Below are 9,120 nucleotides of genomic sequence, written 5' to 3'. Positions count from 1 at the left end.
ACGGGAGTCGGACTCCGTCGTCAGCTCCGACCGGTGCCGAACTTCGACCGACGGATCCGCATTCACAAGCGCGACGCCGCAACCACCACGATCACAGCACTGCTCCACTTTTTGCGGCAGATTCTGCGCAGCTCCATCACTTCCTGACAAGCCGCAGTAACGATCACAGCACTGCTCCACTTCCTGCGGCAGATTTCGCGCAGCTCCATCACTCCCTGGCAAGCCACGATAACGGCCACAACCCCGCTCCACTTCCTGAGACGGTTACCGCGCGATTCTTCCATCCACTAGCGAGTCGCGACAACGGACGCCGCTCCACTTCCCGCGGCAGGCCCCACGTGGCACACCCCGATGATAGCCACGGGTCCACCCCACTACTCTCTGCAACAAACTCCGCCTGACCCTGGGCAGCCCGCTGCCAGACGGTTACAGATGTCGCTATCAGGCTACCGCCCTCTCCGCCTATAAAGGAGAAACCCCAGATACGTTATTCCATAAGCTCTTATCTTTCATCTAAAAACTCTGCTAAATTCTCCGTTCGAGCACTCCATTCTTGTTGAGGCAGAGAACTGACTTTAGCGTCGGAGGGTCTTGCCGGAGTAACCCCACCTCCGATTTAGACTTCCTTTGCAGGTCCCGGCGGTGACCGCGACTTCCTCGACTCCAGCTTCTCCGACGCAAGCGGATTTTTGTACCAACACCATGCATCCTTGATTTTTATTTTGATGATTATAAGGGTGGTTGGTTGCCATGAAAAACGCCAGTGCAATCCCGATTGCACTTTCTAGGTGCCTGTTTAGTTACCATCTGGGTACGTCACTAAAATTATAAAAAACATTACAACATTATAATGTTGCGGATACCATTTCAGTAATGTTAACTTCTGAGAATCCAGCAGACATCACTAAATCACCTCAACCATTTTTAGATATTCCAGAAGAGCTTTCGAGAAGGAAATATGCAAAGAATAGCATGTGCATCTGGGTATTAAAGCATCAATGAGCCTGGAGAATGCTTATTTATGTCAAAATTGCGGCTCAACAACCATGTGGTTTTTCTACCAAAACATACCAGATTCCCAAGATGATGCTGATCCAGCTACGAAAGGCATGATCCTGGGTGTCCTCACCAGCCATCCAGAGACCACAAGCATACAATATTTCATTTTAACTTTCAGAAGGAAATTATTGGTTTCAACCTGTCTCAGTGGCATGTGCTTCAGCTTGTAGAGGCCATGCCAAGGTTTCGAAATAGATATGCGCCTTCAGCCATCAAAACTTTAAAAGGAACTTGCGCAGCAAGTGATCAAACAACCTTGCATATACAATGCAGCATATTTTCCTCCAGGAGACCTCTGGAGGATGGGAGGCTTGATGTGCCCATGTTGTTCTTCTGGATTAATGGCTTTGTGGCTTTGATCAGACAATAACAGCATGGGCCACCGAGCAGATGGTTTATCCTAAGAGCCGCAAGTGAGTATTGATTGGCTCCAGCTTTATGTTTGATATATGTTCTGTAAAAAGAGAAGTCTGACATTAATTGTAATTGTCTCTCGCAGTTGTTTAAATGGTATATCAAATTATAACAAAATTCAGCATGGTGAGAACCAATAAATCAGCTCAGGAAAAAGAAGAATGAGTAGATATACATAAGCCAAGTACAAGAAAAGAATCATCTTTTTTATTTGCGATGATATGTTGTGATCTTAAATAGTAAATATGCTCACAGTCACGTTATTCAATATCAGTTGTGATTGTTGTGGTAACTCTCTGTCAATTGATGGTTCTTGTAGTAGATTTTACTGCAGACACACACACACACACACACACACACACATATATATTTGCTTGAGAAAATTCTACTAGACACTGCACTGGACTTCTATAACAAAATATGAGTAGGAACTCATACTAGTTTAAGAACTCTTACCTTTCTTTGTAGGTTTGCACTAGTTTATATTGAATATGATTTCATAAAAAACAAACTTGTATAATAATGCATCCACCCTAAATAAGAAGGTTTACAATACCCTTGGGATTACGTGGATCTGGGATCAACTTCAGGATTCAGTATACCAGGCACCATTAGAGTCAGACTTGAGAAAAATATCAGAAAGAGATACAGTCACAACATCACCAATAGCTCTGATTGATAGCAGGTCAGGAAACTCATACATAGTACTGAAATAATTTGAAGCATGACATGCACATAAATGGATGGTTTTCTGAGGGTATGAATTTATACCCTTGGAAGATTTCATCCCCTAATAGAACCTGTCCTAACAACAATAGCAAGTGTCAACAAGCTTTTTGGTTCTATCTCCAACTTATGATGATCTAGTTGTCAAAGTGGCCCCAACAGAGAAAAAATATGCTCACTGAATTTTGTTTATGTCAAAATAGCATGTCATTATTCAGCAAAAAGCATTTAATTTTGGCACCACTTGAGCAACATGACAAAAACATTCAAACAACTTTGATTTAATAAATCTTGAACAAACAGTGCATCGAAATCTAATAGTTAAATCATGATCAAACCAAATGGCATCTCAAATAGATTTTAGTTCACCTGCTTTTTCATGTCTGCACCAAATAGCTCAAGCCTATATAGGACAAGCAACGTATGGAAGATTTATGGCATCAACTAGTTTCTAACTGCATGAGGCCACAGACAGAATATATCAAATAGTTCTATGCAAATAACAAGTAAGCTTAAATAAATCCAAGTTTATGCTTGAGTAGCCTTCATTCAAGTTGTATCATCCATGGAGTAGCTACACTATCAGATTAAGAAAAAATCCAGCATTATGGAGGCAGAAAATGCGTCAAATTGGAAAATATCAAACAGAAATACAAAACAGTATCAGCAATCAGATATATGGAAACAGTAGACTATTTTGATTTGGCACTCAACAGGAGTAAAACAACAAGCTTCATTGATTTATTAAATATATGAGATCATTGATATAGACTTCTGTGGCTAAATTAATCATGCAAATTTGACACATTCTCCAACCATTTAGTTAAGAATGCTATGAACCAAAATAACAATCATTTTCAATTGCCCTTATACAATACCATGGTGTTATCGAAACTGCTCATACAAGTTAAAAGAACTGGTCATGTAATTGTCAAGAGATTGACAGGGAATACATGAACTGAGATCATAAATGCCATGGGAAGATCAAGAACTTGAATCAGTAGGAACCACCAGTATCACAGAAAGTGATATATATCTTTCATGGTCCTGGGAATTTCTCCAGGTGCTGGAGAATATACTCCTCTGAGCAATCCTGGACAAGCAACATTTTGGATTGCAGCATCTGCATGATCTGCTGCTGAGCAATCAACGACTTCTCCAAGCTATACATCAGAAACTTCACTTCAGAGGCGATGTCTGATTGCTTGCCCTCGACTTCTTTCACCACAAATTCAATCTTGGAAGAAAATGCCTCAGAAACTGTCAAGAAACCAGGCTCTTGCAGAACTGGGACAAAACCTCAGCCTCCAAACACCCAAAGCTCCTCAAAAACTCCAGCAAAATGATCATCTGGTTCAGCTCTTTCCAGTCCAGCTATTATTGGTTCACTATCCCGGGATTGGGATGCTTCATTTTCAACGTGTTTGATGCTTCCATTGTGAACCCAAACCCTTCCAAAAAGGCATTGCTTTGAGGTTCCAGTAAGTCCACACTAAAAGTTAGCCTGATGCCAGTTATTCCACCTTTAACCAGCAAAGATTGGATTTCCTTTATTTTCCTTTTAAGACGCCTGGGGAAGGAGGAGCTTACCATCTCAAAAATTTGAAAAAAAGGAAATCCAATCTCTTTTGTATATAGTAGCAATAAAATTTTGGCCACACAACTAATGAGATGTAAAGCATCAGCCTTTAATAGGTTTCAACTAGTTTAGAAAAGGAATATATGGGAAACATTTAGTATGAAATTAATTTATTTTGAAGATATATATTTGCCTTATATATCCTTTTATGAAGAAAGATCACCTTCTAGTCGCAAAGTCTGTTTAACCTGGAATTGGCCATAACAACTAAACAAGATCTGAATTTCAAATTTAACCAAGAACAAAGGCTTGAGAATATATAAACTAGTTCCAACTGAAACCTTGAGATTTAGGGCAGTGGACGGTAACTTTTCACAACTATAACAAGAACTAACTTGCCCTACAACAAATTGGTCAACAGTATATACAGACTTCATTTCACATGAAACTGGCTCTAGCAGTATAACCACATATACACACTTCTCAACTATAAGGTTTCCGTTGTTTCCTTGCTAATGTGTACCAATAAAGTCAAAAAATACAGCGAGTAGATATACATCAGAAACTAAAAACCGGTTATATTATATATTTAGACTTGATTAGTCCAACTAGGACCAGCATCACTTTTATTTGCCCTCACAATTTCACTAATTTACCTCAATAAAGCAGAACACAACTCCACCAACCTTCAATAAGTGGATTATTTAATCCACCAAACATGATCTCACAATAAGAAAACGAGGAAAAAACAGCCAACACGACATACAGAAGAGGTTCCATGATGCATAAAATGCTATAACCAAAGAACAACATTAAGCAAAAGAAACGGCAACATATAACATTTTTTTTTCTTTTTTAGGAAGCATAATCCATGTTTCATGGAACAATTGGAATCAAACATAAGTTTGCAGTTATTTGGTGTTCCACGAAAACTAATGCTGAAACAAGCCTCTTTTTAAACATGTTATGGATTCTGAACAGAGAGTTGCGCCCACTCCTGTGCAAGGGCACTCATGGATAGCTTAAATTGTAAATTTGGAACTTCCATAAGGCACGAATCTCAAATAACAATGACACAGGATAACTTTCATGATTCTTAATGCTGCATCCCCAAAAACATATATAAATACTTGGTATGTGATTCATCCAAAGTAGCTTTCTCTTGATTTTTTTCCCCTTTTTTGGGATAACGTACAGTTACAGACCTTTGACATTGCATTGCAAAATTCGATATCGAAAATCCTAAAATTTTCAAAAGAATGAGAATTTGTGGTTACAGGTGCCAACATTAGTATATTCAATCATTTGTTGAACTACAATCTTTTTATGTTCTCCTTTATACAATTGTCTAATGCAAAGCTAGACACATAAATCATTGGAATGGCATACATTATGAAGTCCACACATGTTCAGATGACACCATTGCTAGGGTAATCACACCAAATGTAATACCTTAACGCAATCATGGAAGGATACAAAGAAGTCATTGCACATTAGAAGAACACCCAAAGTTACATGGCGCCTTTCTTGCCGCATGCAGCAGTATACATCTCTAACAGTCCTGGAACCTTTTCCTTGTGTGGTATAACAAACTTGTCCATGAACCCTTCATCTGAACGATTCATAAGAGTGCTGAACTTACATTTACCACTAGGAAACCCACTCGCCTCCAACATCTGCATGACTCGATGCCGAGGCTTCAACCTCCTCTCCAAGCTATACATCAGGAGCTTCGGGCAGAAAGCAACATCCGACGGGCCATAACCGACTTCCTTCACCAAGAAAGCCATCTTGGTCGACAACATCTTCTCAGAATTTGTCATAAAAAGTGGGACCTTGCAGAAGGCAGCAGAGAATTCGACCTCTGACCACCCGAGACTCATCAAGAGGCGTCGTTTAGCATTGAATTTGGCCTCACTGAGTAGGCTGATAGCCCAGAGAGCCCACAAGAACATCCCCGAGCTGCGGGGTACTCCCATCCCATCGACCCGCTCCATCAAAGCTCTGAGCTTTTGGGGACTTCGGAGGATTAAGAAAGGTGACTTGCGCAAAACCAAAGCCGTCCTTTGATCCGAGATGCCGCACTCCCGCAGCAGTGAGAGGTTGGGCATGATGATCTTCTCAATGCTGGTACTGAGAAACCATGCGCTGATCTTGAGGACCTTCAAGAGGTGCTCCTTGGAGCCGAGGAGGGCCGTCCAGAACTCCAACCGGGGCTGGATCGAGCGGTGGAGGTTGATTCTAAGAATGTCGGGGTTGGAGAGGAATAAACGGGTGAGGTCGGTGCCAGAGAAGCCCAACTCCTGGAAAAATCGGAATCTGGGGGCTAGGAGCTTATCGGCATCGTCGCAGCAGAGAAATTTAGGGTCGAAAGACACGATCTTTCTGAGACCGGCGTCGTCGAATCCGCGGTTTCTCATGAATCCGAGGAACGCATCTGGCCTCTCGGTGGATTTAAGGTGGGCGAGGAATTTGGTGGCTTTGGACGCCCCGGCTGAGGAGAAGCCACAGGAGTTGATGAGATATGCAACCATAAAATGGGGTCTGAGGAATGAGTAATCCCCTCGGAGGCGGCGCCGGTGGTAGCGGAGGAGAAGAAGAGGAGGCCATCGAGGCGTTGGCGGTGGAAGAGAGGGAGGAGGCTGCTGGCGCCGCCACGGCGGAGGAAGGCGGAGGAGAGCTTGGCCAGCGACATCGCGTCCTCTGCTCCCCAAACCCTACGCTTTTCTTGCGGATCGGTTAAATGAACCGGACAGTCCGGTTCAAGTGGAATTGCTATTGAGGGTGGAAATACCCCGGCGGCCTGCGGCCCTGCTGTTTGGGTTGAGCTATTTATTTAAATAAATTAAATATAAATTTTTAAAAAAAATTATTTAAATAAATAGATCAGATCTAAAATTTCAAAATTTAATTTAAATATATATATATATATATAATATTTAAAAAATTATAATTTTATTAATATGTATAATTAATTAATTATTGATCTTATCCATCAAAATCTAATTATCCTGGTCCTTCGAGGATTAAGAAGGCAGAAGAGTCTTTTAGGCTTTTACCCTTCTTTGACTCCTTGAGTTTTTTAACCTCCCTTGAGTCTTTTACTTTATCATTAGGTTTTTACTAGGGGTGGCAAACGAGTCGAATCGATCATAAATGGATCGGATCATAAATGGATCGGATCAGAAAATGGTCAATTCAAATCCGACCTGTTTATTAAACGAATCATAAATTCAAACCTGAACCCGACGTATTTATTAAATAGGTAATCCGATCCGACTCATTTAACCCGTTTATTAAATAGGTCAAATTAGGTTAAACGGGTTAAACAGGTTAAACGGATCAAGTTAAATGGGTTAGAAACAGATTTAACAGGTTTTAAATAAGTTAAACGGGTCTTAAATGGATTAAACAGGTTAAATGGATTATCTGACTCAACCCAATCTAAATATTAAATGTGTTAAACGGATCAGATATTTAAAAACTCATATCCGACCCACTTATTAAACAGGTTAAACGGGTTGATCTGTTTATGATCCAAATCCGTTTAGCCTAAACCCAAATCTGTTTATGATGGATCGAATACGGATAGGATTTGCGGATCGGATCATATTTTGCCAGCCCTATCTTTTACCCTATCATGAGTCTTTCTGGTTTTTAATTTGAAATCGAGACTTGTGATGGTTTGACGGAACCTGCCATTATTTTTTTTTTAATTTGCAGACCTCTATTTTTTTAATTTATAGTTGTGACTTGTTATGGAATATATTGCATTTGTCAATTGTCATGTGTGTTTTTCATTGTGTGCTGGAACAAATTATTATTTAGTCTATTCTCTAGCGTATATGAGTCTTTGGTGGGCTAAGCACGGATCAGATTGAGAGAAAAATTTGATCTGATCGAATTCAATTGGGTTGAAAAAAATCTAATCCGCTGCGATCATTTATCATATATAAACTATTTGAAATCAAAATTAATGGTTTGTAGTGGGTTCCAATGGATTGTGTCAGTTTGGACTTCAATGTTGATCTAATATTAATTTTAAACATCACAAATCAATACACTATTCAATTCATATAGAAACTAGGATATAATAATTTCATAATATCCATAAGTTTAGTATATAACATATCATAATTGCTAATTTTCAATTCTCCAAATAACTTAAATATTGAAAATACTATATCGGTTGGTCGGGTTCGGTTTCATACGGGTTTAAAATATAGAAACCGAACCGATCGTAATTAATTGAATTTTTTACAAATTACAATCCGATTCAAGTCTTTTAACTAATCAAATTGATATTTATTGGGTCAGATTGGGTGGGTTTCTTCAGATTTTGGTTTATTTGCTCAGCCCTAGCCTTTGGTTATTTATTCAATATTCAGGTATAGCTATGCAGGTGCTTTAGCTTTTCACTGAAAAAATAATTCTTTGGTTAGTTATGTATATTTAGCTATTGGTAATGGTTATGACAGTATGAGTCTTTGCTTTGGTTATTTAGTTATGTATAAGAGTAGCATAACGAAGAAAAAAGAAAATCTTTAGCTTTTTATTGTGAAAATGGTTCTTGAGATACTACTTTTACTTTCCATTTGGTTCAAGTTATATTTCCTGTAATTTGAGATCTGTTAGAGGGCAAAAAAAATTATTATATTTGATAGACCTTTAAGCCTGTGTTGAGGCCTTAAAGGCCTGGCTTGTTGGCCTATTTAAAGGTCTTAATGTTTATAGGCCTTTAAATAGACTTTCAAGCTAGGTCAGGCTTTTTTATTTTGCAAAACAGGCCAGACCAAGTCTCATTTTGAGTCTGAACCAATCCAACAAGGCAGGCTCAGACTAGTATTTTATAATACAGGCCTGGCCTATTTAAGCCAAAGCCTGGCTTATTTCCATCCCTAATTGCTATACCCATCCTCTGGCCCAATCCAATGGAAGGGTTAATGGATGAGAAGAGTTTTTCTTTCTTTTTTAAAAAATAGAAATATTAAAAATATTATTTTTTTTCAATCAATGATATTGATTCAATATAAATTGGTATTTTTATTTATTTTAAAAAAATAAAAATAAAATAAAAAATATCTCTTGAGGATAAAGGCAAAATCATGTACTTAAAAAAATTCTACTCAAGAATATGTTTTCTTTTCATGAATGAATATCTAAAATTTCAAAGCACAACAAACACCCACGGATATAAAATCAGAACTTCCATATTTGTAAGAATAGATGGTGTCACATAACATCACAATCTTGTGATAAATCCAAATAAAGGTTTTAATTATAGGGTACAGTTTCTTTATATTGACAAATACTTCTACAACAATATATTCTTTAAAGTGTTA

The 9,120-nt window shown here is 38.7% G+C and overlaps 1 pseudogene; it reads right to left on the bottom strand.

Moving 5' to 3' along the window:
- Positions 1 to 985: 985 nt before the first annotated feature.
- LOC140856528 (transcription termination factor MTERF8, chloroplastic-like) lies at positions 986 to 6,499 on the bottom strand (annotated as a pseudogene).
- Positions 6,500 to 9,120: the final 2,621 nt, after the last annotated feature.

Source organism: Elaeis guineensis, chromosome 3 (genome assembly GCF_000442705.2).
Source record: "Elaeis guineensis isolate ETL-2024a chromosome 3, EG11, whole genome shotgun sequence".
NCBI lineage: Eukaryota > Viridiplantae > Streptophyta > Magnoliopsida > Arecales > Arecaceae > Elaeis > Elaeis guineensis.
Note: the sequence above shows the minus strand (reverse complement) of the source record. Positions and strands in the feature narration are given on the sequence as shown.